This window comes from Lathamus discolor, chromosome 2 (genome assembly GCF_037157495.1).
Source record: "Lathamus discolor isolate bLatDis1 chromosome 2, bLatDis1.hap1, whole genome shotgun sequence".
In the NCBI taxonomy this organism is placed as follows: domain Eukaryota; kingdom Metazoa; phylum Chordata; class Aves; order Psittaciformes; family Psittacidae; genus Lathamus; species Lathamus discolor.
The window spans coordinates 33,161,410-33,178,997 of NC_088885.1; positions in this window are offsets into that span (position 1 = coordinate 33,161,410).

The following is a 17,588-nucleotide window of genomic DNA, read 5'->3' on the forward strand; positions in this document are numbered from 1 at the left end:
TATGTACTGAGAGAGAAAATGCTGACTGATGACAGGAGTTTACAGTGGCTTGTTGGCCTGTTGCAGAAAGGCAGTGTATGTTGAGAACAAGGTTGCACAGTTACAGACCATAAGCAAAATAAAACCTACTTCAATAGGAAAAGCCATTCACAATTCTAATTTCTAGACTTATTCTGAAGGATCACCTCCTTCGACCTGCTGGTCACACTCCTCTTGAGTGCCGATGACACCAAGCTGTGTGGTCCGGTTGATACGCTGGAGGGAAGGGATGCCATCCAGAGGGACCTTGACACGCTTGTGAGGTGGGCTGATGCCAACCTTATGAAGTTCAATCACGACAAGTGCAGGGTCCTACACCTGGGTCAGAGCAATCCTAGGCACGGCTACAGACTGGGCAAAGAAGAGATTCAGAGCGGCCCTGCAGAGAAGGACTTGGGGGTGCTGGTCGATGAGAAAATGAACATGAGCCGGCTTCAGTGTGTGCTCACAGCCCAAAAAGCCAACCGTATCCTGGGCTGCATCAAAAGGAGCGTGACCAGCAGGTTGAAGGAGGTGATCCTGCCCCTCTACTCTGCTCTTGTGAGACCTCACCTGGAGTATTGTGTGCAGTTCTGGTGTCCTCAACATAAAAAGGACATGGAACTGCTGGAACAAGTCCAGAGGAGGGCCACGAGGATGATCAGGGGACTGGAGCACCTCCCGTATGAAGACAGGCTGAGGAAGTTGGGGCTTTTCAGCCTGGAGAAGAGAAGGCTGCGGGGAGACCTAATAGCAGCCTTCCAGTACCTGAAGGGGGCCTATAGGGATGCTAGGGAGGGACTCTTTGTCAGTGACTGTAGTGACAGGACAAGGGGTAACGGGTTAAAACTTAAACAGGGGAAGTTTAAATTGGATATAAGGAGGAAATTCTTTCCTGTTAGGGTGGTGAGACACTGGAATCGGTTGCCCAGGGAGGTTGTGAGTGCTCCATCACTGGCGGTGTTCAAGGCCAGGTTGGATGAAGCCTTGTGTTGGATGGTTTAGTGAGAGGTGTCCCTGTCCATGGCAGGGGGGTTGGAACTAGATGATCTTGAGGTCCTTTCCAACCCTAACTATTCTATGATTCTATGAATATAGATAATGAGCTAAACTAATGTCTCTTCAGATGCTGGGGATCTCATTTTTGTGCAGCATCCTGGTTGCATTTTCCCATGGGATGCTGTGCATATCCCATCCATGGAGACATCCCTCCTCCCTCACATACAAAGGTACTTTTTATTGTTTGTAAGACACAAAAACATATAGCTTCTCCTAGCAAGTGTTTTTGATAATGCCCTCCAGTGCGTAGCACAGGCCATCATGAGATGCTCCAGCACATTCCCTTAAAGCAGCTGCTTATGCTAACTAAGATACGGGCTTCTAAAGCCCTAAGTACAAGACCCAGTAGGGTTGATATGGCTTCCCCAATATCACCCCCTCCTTGAGCATAATGCATTCCACAAGGCTTCTAATGCACAACATTTTACCTGAGCAAGTCCTTCTGGCCCTGAAATAAACCAGTCTGTGAATGTTTTTCATGTGCAGCACATCCACTTAAAAAGCTGAAGCAAATAGCAATGAGAGATGAGCTTGTGTTTTGCCCCATGAAGATGCAGAATTACTCTCAGAAGATGTTTTCATAAAGTAAGAGTTGGAGCCTTAGATAGGATCCTGGCCAGTGTGCTGAAGTAGACCTGGGTGAGGGTCCGTGTCTGACACATAAAGTACAACCCATGTAGTTGTATGGGAGTATATATTCATTAGGTTTATTATATAATCAATTATTTAACTTGCAGAATGTGCTTTATGAACAGGTCTTTGAGCACAAGTCTATTTCATTTTCAGTACCAGCAGAACAGTCGTATCTTCAGCAATTTCCTCTGTTACATGAATCAGAGCATGACACCGATATCCTCATGGCTTCCAGTTAGGTATTAAAGGAACAGATTTTATTTCCTCTAACAAATGCTAAGAGACAATCCAGCAATTACAGCTTTTGTCCTCAAGAAGACCAAATTTTATTTGAAGAATTTGGGGTGATAAGATGCCTTTAATTAAACTTGCATCTCTCCAAGTTGACAGGCTTCTTTTGAGATGTTAATGACAATCTTTAATCCAGTCTGGTGGTGGTGGTTCTGCATTCAGCCCTTAAGCCAGTACATCCCCATATGTGCAGTTACCTCTGCACTTTTCATAGCTAAGCATCAGCTTCAGATTGAGAAGTGGTACATTACAGCAGAATATCCACAAAGCTGGCAGTGTCTGTCAACAGCCTCATACAAAAGAACCTCAGAGCCCAAAACAAATAGTAGAAACAGGTATGATGCTCTAGCATGCCAAAAGATGCCCATGAGATAGAAGTATGCAAGGGAAAAGGGAGAAAGAAAGTAGGAAAGACCATTTGGAATCCCATCAGTGGTATAGTTTTGCTAAAAAAGGTTCAAAATTTTTCCACTTTTAATGCTATTTTAGGAAACTGTGGTGATGGGGGAGTCTGTCAGATTGGAGAGGGATTGATAGGTCTGTGGAAGGTCCTCTTCAAAACAGGACTGGGAAAAAGAAAGGTCTAGAAAAGAAAAATAATTGACATGTATTTTCCTGTCTGCTTACCTCTTTCCAGCATACCAAGTACAGCAATTCTGACTTTGGTGAAGTTTCTCCTCAGGCTAGATTTCTGGTGCCAGCCACACTATGGCTCTGCCCAGAAGGTAGTCTTTTTGTCACAGTGAAAAGTTTTTTTTCCATGACTACATTTAGCTTTTTGGAAGCCTTAATTATCTTATTTAGAGAGGATAATACATCTCTGGGAACACCACAGGGCTTGGAAAACCTGCTATGTGCAGGAAGGCATGAAAATAAATATTCTGGATTTAGTGACGTTAGCTTTTGCTCCTCCATCCCTGGAGTGCCTGCTGAAGCAATCATCAGCATCAGCCACTTGCTGGGGATGGGAGATTTTCTGTTGTCTGCCTGTGCAGTCCAAGTCCCTTCCTGTGGTGCTTTTAAACCTCGAATATCTGTTGGGAATTTCTGAGTGCTCAAAGAGTTGGACTGAAAGGAAGAAAGGATCAGAGGAACACCATGATATCACTGTCCTCCTTACCAATAATATAGCAAGGTCAATACAGCAACGGTTTACTATTTCAGACCTGCCAGATCAACTTCTCTATTGCTTCTACTGTTAATTGCCCAAATTTCCTGACTAACCAGCACTGTGGAAGAGGCCAGCACTGCGCAGACATGTCAGACTTACTGGGGATGTGTCAAAGCATCAATCTGTTCGCCTGGGGCAGTGCTTCCTGCTGCTTCAAGAGTTGCTCCAGAGGCTTCCTCCCAGCTTCTAAAGATGGGTAAAAGGTGATTCCTAGGTCCAGCACCTGCTAGGTGCCTGCTCTTTCTCTTACTATTGGACATGGGCAGCAAGCTTTTTGTAGCAGGGTGATTGCCCCATGTTGGACACAGACAGTGCCTGATGGCTCTAATGCACCCCTTGCAGGACACAGCTGAGACCATTGGCACAGCTGGCAGCATCTCCGAGTAAACATCTGAGAAAGGGAAAACCACCACAATGCAGAGAGAAGAGTGAAGAAAAAAAACGGTGAGAAACAGCCCTGAGAACACCAAAGTGAGAGAAGGGAGGGGAAGGAGGGTGGTGCTCCAGGCACCAGAGCAGATTCCCATGTAGCCCATGAAGGGGAATGGAGCAGATTTATTTTGAAGAACTGCAGTACATGGAGAGGACCTACACTTCCCCTACGGGAAGGAGCAGCAAACAGGAGGTGTTATGGACTCACCACCAGCATCCATCCCCATCCCCATCCCCATCCCCATCCCCATCCCCCTTCAGCACTCAGAGAGTTGAGTCTGCTTGCCCATGATGTTAAATAAAAAATGCTCTCCCTGTCTTCACCTCAGCCATAAGCTTTTTTATCCTATTTTCTTCCCCTGTCTGGTTGAGGGGTTGGGGAGTGTGAGCAGCTGGTGGTCATTTGGCAGGTGGCCAGCGTCAACCTACCACATTCTTTTTCAGGATCCGTTTATTGGATTCTTTACATATACCAGGCATACAGCCCTGATACAGGAAAAAAAGAATCGCTTAGAAATTTCTTAAAATGCAAGAATCCCCTTCTGCCTCAGTACAGACCCCACCACAGCTTGGGTAAAACACAATGAGGTAGGATGACAGGTTACCAGAGCAGGCAGTTTGGAATTTGCAAAGGCCCCAGCCCAGATGAAAGTGCTTCATTCAGACAGGATTTTTGAAGGTTGATGGGTTCTTCACCAGTTGCCACCTCTTTCCCTCTCCTTCACTCAGGTAGCTTGTTTTGATCTTTGCTAGAAGGGTCCTGCAGCATCAGGTCATGTCCCACTTGCCAGCAGTCTCTGCTCACAACCAACATTGTGCTCAGGGTGGAGTACAGTCTTTAGTTTGACTGCACTTGTTATACATCTGCTGGAAGGCATGAAAGCAGAAATGTTCTGTTCTCTGAAGCCTGAAAATGGGAACAAACCTGAAAGACAACAGTTCCCCTGTAAGTGAAAGAACAAAACAGTGCTAAAAAATGCCTTGTTTTCTTCCTATTAAATGCTGCATGAAGGGATGTTTTCTTTAATGTAACCTTTATCTCCAGTGCGCAGAGAGGCTTTTATTCAGCTAGTAGCTTTTAAAGGTTTTGTCTGTGCTCAATAAATGGCAGGGATGTACTTGCCAGAGTGATGGGAGACTGGCATTAACTTCAGTCTGGAGAAAAAGAAAATGGTTTGCTTCGGAGAGGTGCTCCAGAATTGCAGTGCTGCTGTTTAAGCAGGGTGACCACTACATCACTGCTGGGGCTATCACAAGAGGGTATTAAAAGCAAACAAAAAAGTGTGGCTATTGATTCTTGCTGTGAAACACCAACATCTTCCTATTTAAGGCTTTTCATGGGTCTGTTACTGATGAGCCAGAGATGCAAATGTTCGCTAAAGTCCAATGTCTTAGCAAAATCATAGACTTGCAGCTGGCTGAACAAACTCATTATAAATCAGCTGGATCCTAACGTCTTTCATGAGGAAGTGAGCCATAGGAGTAGACTGAAAATAAATAGGGGACTATTCAAACAGTCTTCCACTTTGGACAAACCATAACTTATTCAACATCTCAGTGTCTTTTTGATTTAATCAGATTTTTTTATGTTCATCAATATTTCAGTATTTTCTCAGATGGGCCTATTCATCTAGAGATAATGTCTAACACCTTATTTCTTAATTTGTTTTATCTAGTTTTCCAGAGAGCAATAACTTATAATCCTGTCTTGAGAAAGAAAGCTATAATTAAATAATCTGCTGATGTCATGGACTGTCATGAACAGTGGAAAACTACAATTAAATTATAACCATTGGCTTTCAATGCAAGCTGGAATTGATGGTTGTTTCCATATGTAATTAATATGTCTACTCTTATTTAGAAACCTTGGGCCAGGCCCAAGGCAGCTATAAACTGGTGTTTCCTTCTGGACTTCAAAGGAGTACAACAGCTTAAATTGGCTGGAGAACTGGCAAATCAGACTTTGGTGACTTATTCTGGGATCAGTGATGAAGTATCAACCCCTTAAAAATGATAACCAAGCATCACTGGTTACAGAAAGACTTATGGCCTTTCAAAACCACCTTTGTCCAGCTTGACAGGTCATTCCTGTCATGGTTTAAACTCTGTCAGCAAGTCAGCCACGCAGTCTAGCCCCCTCAACCTGCTCCTGGAGGGATGGGGAGGAGAATTGAAAGAATGTAACCCCCACGGGTTGAGATAAGAGCAGTCCAGTAACTAAGGTATAACACAAATCACTACTGCTACCACCAATGATAATAATGATAAGGGAAATAACAAGGGAAGAGAATACGATACCACCCGCCGAAAACAAGCCCGACCAAATAGCAAGTGCCCTTCCTTGTAACTCCCAGTTACATCCCGGGTATGATGTGCTGTGGTATGGAATACCTCTTTGGTTAGCTTGGGTCAGGTGTCCTGTCTCTGCTTCCTCCCTGCTTCCCCTCCTCCCTGGCAGAGCATGAGACTCACAAAGTCCTTGGACAGACTAAACATCAGTGTTATCAGCTCTGTTCCAAGGCCAAAAGTCAAAAACACAGCGCTGCAGCAGCTACTAAGAAGGAGAAAAAATGACCGTTGCTGCTGAACCCAGGACATTCCCCATACCTTGTGCACATTTCTGCCTGGTTGTGTCTCTGCAGCACCCAAACTTCCCTTTCAGTGGTAACGTTGAGCCCAGACCTAAAGATTCTGGAAAAGATGAACACAAATGATGGCTGGCCTCTTCATCTCCATACAAACCTACAATCTCCATTCTATTTTGCTCTAGGTCCGTCTGTTTGACTTTAGTGTATGATGCTTATATAAAAAGACATATTGAGATGCTATTCATTTCCTTCTGCATTCATTACCAAAAGATGAGGAAAATCAAAACTCTTTAGCATGGTTTGAGAGGTAGTAAGCAGTCACCACTCTTATCAGAGCTCGATGAGATCATCAAATGCTCAGGACCTTTGCAAACCTTACTTTTTTCTTCTTGATCAGCTATACAAGGAGCTGATCAGATCATGTTTTGAACAAGACAGACTTATGGATAAAACTTTTAACTGCAGAGGAATGATACCCTAGTTTATTTCCAACACATTAATAAATTTTACAGGAAAAAGAAAAATAAACTTTTGCAGCCTTAAATAAGTAAGCTGTTGGGTTTGGTTTGGTTCGGTTTGATTTTTACAATCACTAAATCCTTCTTTCCCTGATTTCTCCAACACAAATTCTGTAATCTCTTTCCTGCCTTTCCTTCCTTCTGCCTGGCTGCGGGTTGTAATTTCTCCCCATGAACTCCCCAACAGAACTGGGCTGCTGGCCATGCTCTGACAGGCTACCGGTTCACTGCACCTGGCTGGCTGTCAAGCAGGTACATAAGATCTGGAAAAAAGAGACAGCAGCCAAAGACAGCAAAAAGGCTTAGAAGACTCCCAGCCTCTCATTCTCCTACAGCACATAATGTCCCTGCCACGGAGCATCCTGTTGTACTGCATCATAGAAAAGTGGACCATTTTCCCTGCTGTAATGATTTCTCATTCAATAACACCCTTTAGGCAAAGCTGAGCATTCATGTAGTTAAGAATTTAATTTTATTAATGGGGTGGCTTAAACTCAATTTAGTTTTGTTTGAGAATGCTTAGTCTTTTCCTTCCTTTTTGAAATGACTTTGTAATTTCTAAATATGTTGAATCTAATACTAGGAAGAGGGGGAAAAGAAGATAAAGTGAAGTGAAACATTTTACCTTACCTACCTCCCACCCAGTCTTTTCCTCCAATATTTGTTTTATGTAAATTTTCATGGAGCATCTTGTTTTGCTTCAGAATGAAAATAAACTTCAAGCTAGTGAAATTTCCTGTAAAATTAAAATTCTGGTTGCCACCTTGCACTACTATTTACCTGTCTCAAATGTTTAATAGAACCTTTGAAATTCCAAAGGGGAACTAATGTATCGAAAACAGGTTGTGGTTAAATCGGGCACCTGTCCTTTGCTAGTACTCTTGCATAGTGAATCCAGCTTTCCAAATAAGAGAGAAGGAAGCAATCAGCATCATGCAGTGTTATTGGCATTTGATTGATGAGGTGAAGGAATGGTGCCTCTGTCTCTGTGCAGATTTCTGGGCTTTGTATAATGCTGTCAGAAAGAAAAGACATTTCTGAGGCACCAAGCACACCCAGGTCCTTAAGCAAAAGCAATCCCACGAGTGGGTTTGCCTTTACCTGAAGTAGCAATAACCCAGACTGTCTTCCCCAGCAAATTCTTCATGTGCACCACAGGAACTTTGTTCCCCCTCTACAGTATGTAGAAGTTCTGACTGGGCTGGGCCAGCTCTGTCGGCTGATCCTCTGGTGTTGACCAACCAGGTGGCCTTCGGTAAGTGTGTATCCCAATGCTTGAAAGTTTCCCCACCCATTGCTCTCAGTGTGGTTTTTAACAACCCATTGTACCGTTCAAGTTTCCCAGAGGCTGGTGCATGGTAGGGGATGTGATATACCCACTCAATGCCATGCTCTTTGGCCCAAGTGTCTATAAGGTTATTCTGGAAATGAGTCTCATTGTCTGACTCAATTCTCTCCGGGGTGCCATGTAGCCACAAAATCTGTTTCTCAAGGTCCAGGATAGTGTTCCAGGCAGTGGCGTGGGGCACAGTGTATGTTTCAAGCCATCCGGTGGTTGCTTCCACCATAGTAAGCACATGGCGCTTGCCTTGGCAGGTTGGTGGGAGTGTGATATAGTCAATCTGCCAGGTCTCCCCATATTTATACTTCAGCCATCGTCCTCCATACCAAAAAGGCTTTAACAGTTTGGCTTATTTACCCTCCAGTTTGAGACTGCTGGCCCCATTGTCCCAGTATTGGAACATCCAGGTGATTATGTGCTCACCTGGAAGACGGCTGAAATCTTTTTGCATATTCCACAGCTCAGTCAGAAACAGGGATCAAGAAGTTACCTCTTGTTCTTCCTCTTCTGTTTCTTCTGCCTCCTCTCATTCTGGTGTTGTCCCCTTCAGTTCTGGCATTGACCCTTCTTCATCTTCCTTTGCTGCATGAGGTTTTTTTTGTTTCCATTTCCTCTTGTATGTAAGGGCAACTGATAGCAGCATAGATTGGTCCTTTGGTTCAGCTGCACTGCCGCAGAAATGTCCCTTCAGAAATGTGCCTGTGTGCTGGACACAACTGATCTTTCTGTTAAACGTATTTTCTCCTGATGGCACATACTACAAATGTTATGAAACATCCCCCCAGCTAATTTTGGTGAAATAAGTTTGTTCAGACACACAACACATATATCAGAAAAGTAATAAAAGATGGGCACAGTGTTATTAAGCAGTGTTTTCATGTTAGCATTGTGAAGGGTTTGTTACAGGATCTAAAAAAACCAATCAGTCACTGATGGAACCATTAGTAGAAGTAACATCACTTCAAGTCCTTTCAGAATTTTGTGGTACACAGATAATAAGAGACTTCAAACTGAACTTTGAAAGTTCATTTCCAGACACATAAGCGCTCCTACAACTGGCTATATACCTTCAATGGCAGGCTTTTTCATTTACCAGAACTTGGAACAGATCTGACCCTTGCTAAAGCAAAACTGAGCTCAGCAAAGATTGGGAGCTGGTAAACACAGATGTACTTCAGGCATAGAAACTTCTCACTGACTTTCAGCTTTGGCTTCAGTTTGATGGATTAAGACAACTTCAAATCACAGAATAAAATTAACTTCATTCATACACCGCTTTGTACCATACTCAATTTTTCTAAAAATCACATATTTGAGGTTAAAGGCATGAGCTGGGTAAGAAAGGACTCTTCCTTCAATCCTGACTAGCTTGGTTTACTTTATATCATTTTACATTTTTAATTCAGTGGCAATTTGAAGTCGTGAATTTACCTGGGGGCAAGTATCATTTTTGTTTCTTAATAACAGCCAGATCAAATCTAAAATCAGATCAAAGGATAAAACAAGTAGATAAAAGCAACCAAGCAGCTGCTCACCAAACTGATTTATAACTGTTTCTGCCAAGGACTTGTATGTCCTTCGTAGCTCAAGAGAGCTGGTCAGGAAAAAAGGCAACATAACACTGGCTCAACCAGCCCTCACTTACCACTTACTCTGTTTATTCTATGACTTAGAGAGATAAGAAAAGTGGGGTAATTACCAGAGACCATAACGTTAGCAGCAGACTGGAACATTTTGCATTATACCACAACATAATCACAACTTTGCACTGAAGTAGCTATGGTAGTGCCTGTAACGCAAGGAGTTAAATTATCATTTATTATGTTAGACAGTCAGATTGTCCATAGTTCACAATGTAGCAGTTTGGAGTGTGTATATAACAATGGCAGGTCATTTATCATATGCACATAAGTTTTGCACCAGAGACATCCAACCCTTGGGATTCTGTGATTCTGTGACAGCTGAAATCTGTGTAGTCATTTGACTCTTAGGCTTGAGCAGGGCTGAGCTGTCATGTCGTGATTTCAGGCAGTGCTGTTGGTCCAGAATCCTTGCGGTGTGGGCTCCACAGCTTTCCTGCAGTGAGTGTGGGGAAGCAGTGTACTTCTAGGGACCTTTGCCTCTGGGATCCTGCTGGATCTGGCTCCTTATCAAGCACACATCTGAGCTAAGCTGGCACTTTGTTGAAATGTCAACAGTTTCAATGGTGCATAGTCCTTCTTCTCTTCAATTTGTCTGCCAGGTATAGGGAGGTGATGAAACAGAAGGGTGGGCTGAGGGCATCAAGGCTAAGACTAACACAGTTCACACTGCAGGATCGGTAGAGATGATGTGACTGGGTTTGGTGAGCCAAGGAAGCCAAGGATTCGTACTAAAGCAAGCCTCTAGGCACAACAAGTCCAGGCAAGTGATTCTTCCTCTCTGTCACCTGCAGTGAGACCACATCTGGAGAGCTCCCTAGCATGAGAAAGACATTGCCACACTGGATGGAGTCCAGTGGAGGGCACCAAGACAGGCAGGGGCTGCAGCACATTAAGGGTGAGGGAGAGGTGGGGAATCTTCTAACCATCATAAGATCTAACGATGATGGGAGCTTACTGCTCTCTTCAGCTACCTACTTAGAGGACACAGAGAAGGGAGACAGAGGTGCATATGATGGGACAAGGAGTGACTTACACAAGCTCCAACATAGGAAATTTGTAAAGTAGTAGCAAATGTGCTTCTAAGTGGGGTCCAAGTCTAGTGTAAAAAGGAAATAAGGAATGGGCAAGTACTCCATTTAATGTCCAACTTGCAAAACAGACCACACTGACAAGAATACGGACTATAGTGCTCAGCTGTAGTATAAGTATCCACTACCTGGCTTTCGTCCTCTCGTGACAATGCTTTGGAAACCATGCCAATGTATTAGCAATTGAAATAACATTAACATTGCAAAAACAGAGTTTATTGAAAACCACTCACAGGCATCCCAGCTGTCCTGCATCAGTCAAATGTATGACTTGCTAGGAAAGTAAAATACATCGTGGGCAATGTGAACCAACATGTCAACCAAGATAGTCTCTCTGCCTATGCAGACATGGGTCTGAGGGTGAGTGTCTCCCCTGTACTTCCAGAGCAACACATAGGAATGGAGGAGATACAAGAGTAAGAAACACAGGACTAAGAAACTGTAGGAGGATGCAGAAAAGCTAACAAAACCATCCAGGCTGCAGAAGGCTGTTTGGGAACTGGCCCTGAGGTAAAATCTGTGCTGCAGGCTATACCTTCAGCCCAATATGCAAGCGTACAAGCCCAGTTCAGACTAAGCGTCTGTGATGGAGAGATGTTGGTACACCAGGACTGTGCTGAGCTTCCACTCATCTTGAAGAAGTGGCAGATCTGCCTTTGGGAGACCATTCAAAACAGGGAGACTTCTATTTCTTTCCCTGAATGCGGCGTGGGGTGCATCCACAAGGATTGCTTAGCAGAAGTGGTCTGGTTACCAGCCGCATACACAGTTATCCTGAAAACTGCTGTGAAAGTAGAAAACGAATCATCTTCCCTCCACAGAACTCTTCTGCCTGGCAAGTGAGATTGCTGGGAAAGGTACCAACAGCATCAGCTTTTTTCCTATGCTTTCATGCTCAATTATTAAAATATATTGAGCCTCACTGAATAATTAATTCACTTTGTTTATGTCATGAGAGAGGGCAGCTGTTGCCTTGGAATGGCTGCGGATAACTTTCAAAAGACAGGGTATGAGTAAGCAGGACATTTCTGAGCCTGGTCAGTGGCACGGAGCAGCCAGGGATGGCTGTTGTTTCTACCCACACTCCTGTTTGCATTTGTTTGAAGCAGGACTACTCTGCTGAAACAAAGGTCCTGGCAATGGTAAAGCCTTCCTGTCTTCCTAACAAAACATAACCTCAAATGACCCTTTACAGTCAAGGTAGAAATGAGTTTTATAAAACCTAGAAGTTCTTCTTTGTCATCATTACTTTCAGAACCATTTCAATTTTAGAAGGAAGCTTGGTATAAATACCAGTATATATTTGACTTTGCAGAGACAGAAGTAGTTCTGATGTGCCTCCTGCCTGCACTGTTGAACATCCAGTATCACTGCCCCAGTTACAGCAAAGTAGACCTTGCAGGAGGTGGAAAAATCAAGTGAGTTTTACCACGCCAGAGGCCAAGCAGTGTGGGCTTCTTCAGAAATCAACCACTAGTGCTGGAAAAATTCTGACAAGTCACTACACTCTCCCACCTCCCAGAAAATACCTTCTTCAGCAGGAACTTTGCCTGCCCCTGCCTCTTTCCTCTGTTGGTCTTCCAGTCACCACTGGACCATCTTGGACCATCTACTATGTTCACAGTCACATGTTAGCACCTTTGAATGGCTCCTGCTGACTCTGCAGCCTTCCGGTGACAGCAGCTGTGACAGCAGCAGTGAAGACAAGTGCCCTATGATCCTTGCCTTGTTGCAGGATAATCCCCTGGGAAATGGATTTTATCTAGGGGCCATCTGGGGAAAAAATGTCTCTTGTATCTCGGGAGGGTAAGCAGGTTTGTCCTGGCAGTGGGAAGTCATGTACCAGGAATGGTGGGAAAATTCCTCATCTTGGGAGGAGGCAGGAGGAGCTCAGTCTCTCTCCCAGCAGCTCTGCAATGCCTGGGCTGACCTAGACAAACTGGTCCAGAGCATCCCTGACTTATCCTTTTCTGCTGTAGAACAGGAAGCAGGAGCAGAAAACATCCGTGACAGACACTTCTAGAAACACTGGCAGGAAGCAAACCAGGGGTTCTTCTGCAGTTCTGGCAGTAAGAGCCCCTTTAGAGAAAGCTGAAAATGTGTATTGAACCAGAGCCAACTGCAGTGATTTGAGCCAACTATGAAAGAACCTCTGTGCTCCTCTGCCCCTGTGAACACTTTGACAATACCTGTTTCCTCACATAAAAAAGCAGAACATGGATTCAAGTGGCCATCACCATGAAGGCTTTTTTGAGGAGCTGATCAAACTAACACAGCCACTGCTACATGGACAGGACCATGGAAATGCATTTGCAGCATCACAGCAGGTACCAGATGCCGATTCCTCACAACTGTCCTGTTTGCTTCCACCATCCTTTCAAGGCAATCTTTGCGAAACACCGAAACTATGACATTGCTGTGGCACCCCTGTTGGCTGGGGAACATCTGTGATTGTCCTTCAGCTCTGCAGGGCACCGTAACCAGCAACAACCAGGGCAAAACTTTATATATCATGTGATCCTGGGGTCAATATAATGAAGTTCAGGATCAGCCAGTTTAAAGGATGACACCAGAAGCCCACATTACAAATTGGGAAGGTATTTGCTGAACAATTGCACTGCTGAGCAGCACCTCAGGAAATCATAAACACCCACCTGCTGCAACAGCAGTGGACAAGCCACATACCTCAAGTGAGCATCATTATCACACATCATACCAGGAGGGAGCTATTTCATCCCATTCACTGCTGATGAGACTGCTGATGAGACTACTGATGATTCTGGCTCTGGCCCTGAGCAGAGGATTCAGGGACAGGATACTCCAATGCCAAGAGGCTTGAAAAATCAATCATCTAAGGATCTTTCCACTCAGCTTAACATCTACAAGGCCATTCATTCAGGCAACACTTTCATTGATTTAACTGGGGTGTTTTGCTTGGAAGAGGTTTTTAGCATTCTGGAGATACAGCCCACTGGAACAAGGGGACTCCCCAGTGCTTGAAGAGGACTTTACAATGAAGAGAGTAAAAGCTCCCAGGACTTTTTTCAGTCAGAAATGAGAAAATAATGATACCTTCCTCCGTCAGCCGAAGTGTTTGTCAGCAGCTGGTCTGAAATCTGACTCTGAAGCTGTGGGCCTTGATAAAAGCCCCATTCTTACCTGTCCGTATCTAGTACCATTAGTTTTGCAGCTAATAGCTGATTGATGTATCAGTCAAGATTAGTCAAGCTGTCATGCAGAGTGCAAATTCTTCCTGTTGGAGAAGCTTTATTTTAGCCCACTTTGCCTCTGGGAAATGCTCCAGGCTTGGGTTTTGATTTCTGGAAAGAAAGTTTCAGTTAAAAGTTTGAAGGAGTCTCTGGTTTGTAGGAGCTGGGTAAATATTCCCTGATACTTGCAAAGTATTTCCTGCAGGCCTCTCCTGCAGGATATTGAAAACAATACTCAGGAAGCTTCTCATTGACAGTTACATACTTTTCAGCTGGCGGGGAACGAGTGGCAATATTTACAGCAGGCTAATGCTGTGCCCTATGTTTCTGTGCGCAGTGTTTCTGCAGACAGCAGGTGCCTGAACTCACACTGCCAGCTACTGAGCACGGATGTGCTGAAGTTTGAGCCCTCACCTGCTGTGCCTTTTGTATTGGAAGGGGCTTACCAGGGTGAGGGGCCAAAATACAGCCTTTGAGCAAGGGCTGAAGTTCAGGGCTGGTGAGCATGCGAAGAAAAATAACCCTTGAAAGACTTTATTTTTTGTTGAAAGCTAAGGAAACTGAAGTGTATGGAAATACTAATGAAACCTATACAGAGAATACAGCAACATCCTGCACAAAGCTGAAGCTTTTCATCCTCAAGGACTCTGATTTTTCTATATAAATGTGGAAGTTGCATTCAGACCAGATCCACACGCTGTATTCACATCGCATACTGATGCACAGAATAAATCTCTGAGCCTCACTGCTGAGAGCAGGATGCTTACAATTAACCTGAGCAATAGCAGCAGGTCTTGTTTTTAATGTTATGCCATTGTCAAGCAGTTCCTATGCTGTGGGTCACAGGTCAGCTGGTACTCAGTGGCATATTAAGTTGGATACCATCTACCTCATCTCCATCCTGCTTTCAGAGACAGACTTGAAAATAAGGTATTCTTTTGGCCAATGAGAAGTATTAATGATTGAGTGTGGCCTGCTGGAGGAGGCATGAGGTTATCGATATCAACTTTGTGACCATTCCTAATATTCCCAGTACATCCACTATGCACACAAACTATGCTAATAGTCAGTGAGATAGAGTTTTCACGTATGATGGCTTTCATCTGGATCTGTCCCTCCCCACGGTGGTTTAGCTGTGGTGGGAGCAAAGCATCCTTTGACCATGACAGAGGCTTGCTCTAAACTCAGCTTTGATAGTCATGTTGAAAAAGCAAATCAACAAATCCTCAGCATAGAACTAGTTGCTGGGTGAAAACCTTAGAAGAGAGGCAGGCTGCATGTGTAAGCTCTTGGTACAAAAATGTCTTTCGGTACAACAGGTTTTTAGAGTTTGGAACTAGTGACAGAGTGCTTTTATGGAGATTTTTCACAGGTGTGTTTGGGGAGGAGCAGAAAGAGGGAAAGAATATCTGCAGTATGAAGTCACAGACATAAAAAAGAGAGTAGGGCACTATTACTAGAGTGGTTTCTGTGGTCACATGAGAAAAAACAGTGCACATAATTTGCAAATGATAGACCACATGATTCCCCCTGGGTGTTTCCTTTGGTTACATTTTTTAAAGTTACCAGTTTATTCTCAAATGGTTAAAAATTAAATAAAACAGAGACAGAAATATTGGTTTTAAAACTCTTTTCTTTGGGGCTCAGCTGTGTTGATTTTCCCAATCTATTTGGTGCAGTCTCTGCTGAAGCATCTTTCAATGGCCAGTGAGCCTCTCTAGATATGAAATGTCAAAGCACCTTTCCTCTTTCTCTCTTTATTTTTTTCTTTCTTTTCTTTTTTTCTTTCTTTTTGTTGTTTTGTTGGGTTTTTTTCCAACTCACAAATATTCTGCAGTGGTTATAACCAGGTATCTCAAATGCACCCATAGAAAATCTGTGTTCAGTGCAACATCAGCTGGCAAAGGAAATGGGCACTACTGAAAAAGTCTAATCCCTGAAATCACATATTTTGGCAAAGAAAACCTCCTTATTTCAGGCTTAGAGATTAAAGTTTTGCCAAGTAGAAACTGTTCATTTGTTTATTAGGGTTCTGTGGGTCAGAACTAGGGACATCCTCTCAGTGTTGTAAATTATCCACAAAACGTCACAGCAACATTCTACTTTGCTCATATTAATGCTAAGATTTAAACTGTTCTGCCACAAAAAGGAAATGGCAGGCTTGGTTTTATAAAGTAATAATTCTCAATTAAATAAAACATTTTCCCTAAACATAGCGTGCACATTCACAGAGGGGAAAAACATACAAGGGATCTTTCCTCCTCCACTTTAGCACTAGTCAGTCCTAATGGGGAATGAAATTCTGCAGAAGCCTGTAATTTCCCTAAAAGCTCCCTGATTGCAAATGCATCTCATACTGATGTCTTTGTGTTTTCTTTGTGTACTTGGCAAAGCAGGCAGACATAGAGATGACAGGGGGGATTTGTCCCTAGCTCACTGCTTAATCATTTAAACAGATACACCAGCTACCGTATTTTATTCAAAGCTTGAGGTCATTTATACTGTCATGGGTATGACAATATAACACGCTGGAATTTTCCACAGATAGATACAAACTGCTCCATCAGGCTCTGGTTCTTGCTGCAGTAGAGCCAAGACATTTTCACTGTTAAAAACTATTACCAGCTCTGTCATCAGTAACCCTCACGCAGGGAAAGTCACAGGCCAATCTAGTGCAACCTTCTTTTCATCTGACTTTGTAAACAGTTATTAATTATTATAATTAAAACACTGTCAAAAATGTTTAATAAAGACAACATTTACAGCATTTACACATCCTGGGAAGGATATTTGACGTGAAAGAGAAAAAAATATTCTCACATTTTAGTAATAGCAACAGAAGCTGAAATCACTTAATCTGTGAAGTCATTCACAAAAATGCCATCATAGGGTCTTGGTTTTAACCTCTTTGAACCTTCCCAGCTTCTACTCTCCTGCTTTTGCTGAAAGTCCTGGTATTTGCAGGCAGCACTGTCCCTGCCTACTCCAGCAGCAAACAAAGGCTTACATTGTCTTCTAAATGCCTGTGTAGAAGCTACTCCCTTCAGGAAGGAGCCTTTGAAAAAAATGAATATTTTTAACATCACAAAACAATTTGTGAAAGAAAATAATTCCCTTCCTCTGGCTGTGAGATTATAGTTCGCAATTTTAATATTAACTGACGGCTCTCTGGAGGCTCTTGTGTTATATTTTGCAACGTGTTGGGGGTGGGTATGAAGTCCTCCCTTATGCAACCAATGCTGTTGCTCTGTCAGGAATCTGTACAGCCATCAAACATGTCCTAAGGCCCTCAGCTTGTTTCTTTTTATGTTCCATTCAATGCTTTTGGTTCAAACAGATAAGAAGAAACTCTGCTCCTTGAACCAAGCTAGCACACACAAGTCCAAAACCAAATTATTTCCCAGGGTTCAAGGAAGACACTTTGCTCTTTCCCTGCTTTCACAGGACTGTTTCTTCCACCCCAATACTGGGTACCAGTAATGCCACTGGGTAGGTGCTGCAGTATGGCACGTCTGTGGTTTGGCATGGCATGATGCTGGGCAGCAGTCCTGCTTCTCCTTTCATTATATAGCAGGCACAGAACTCCTGAGGAGAGA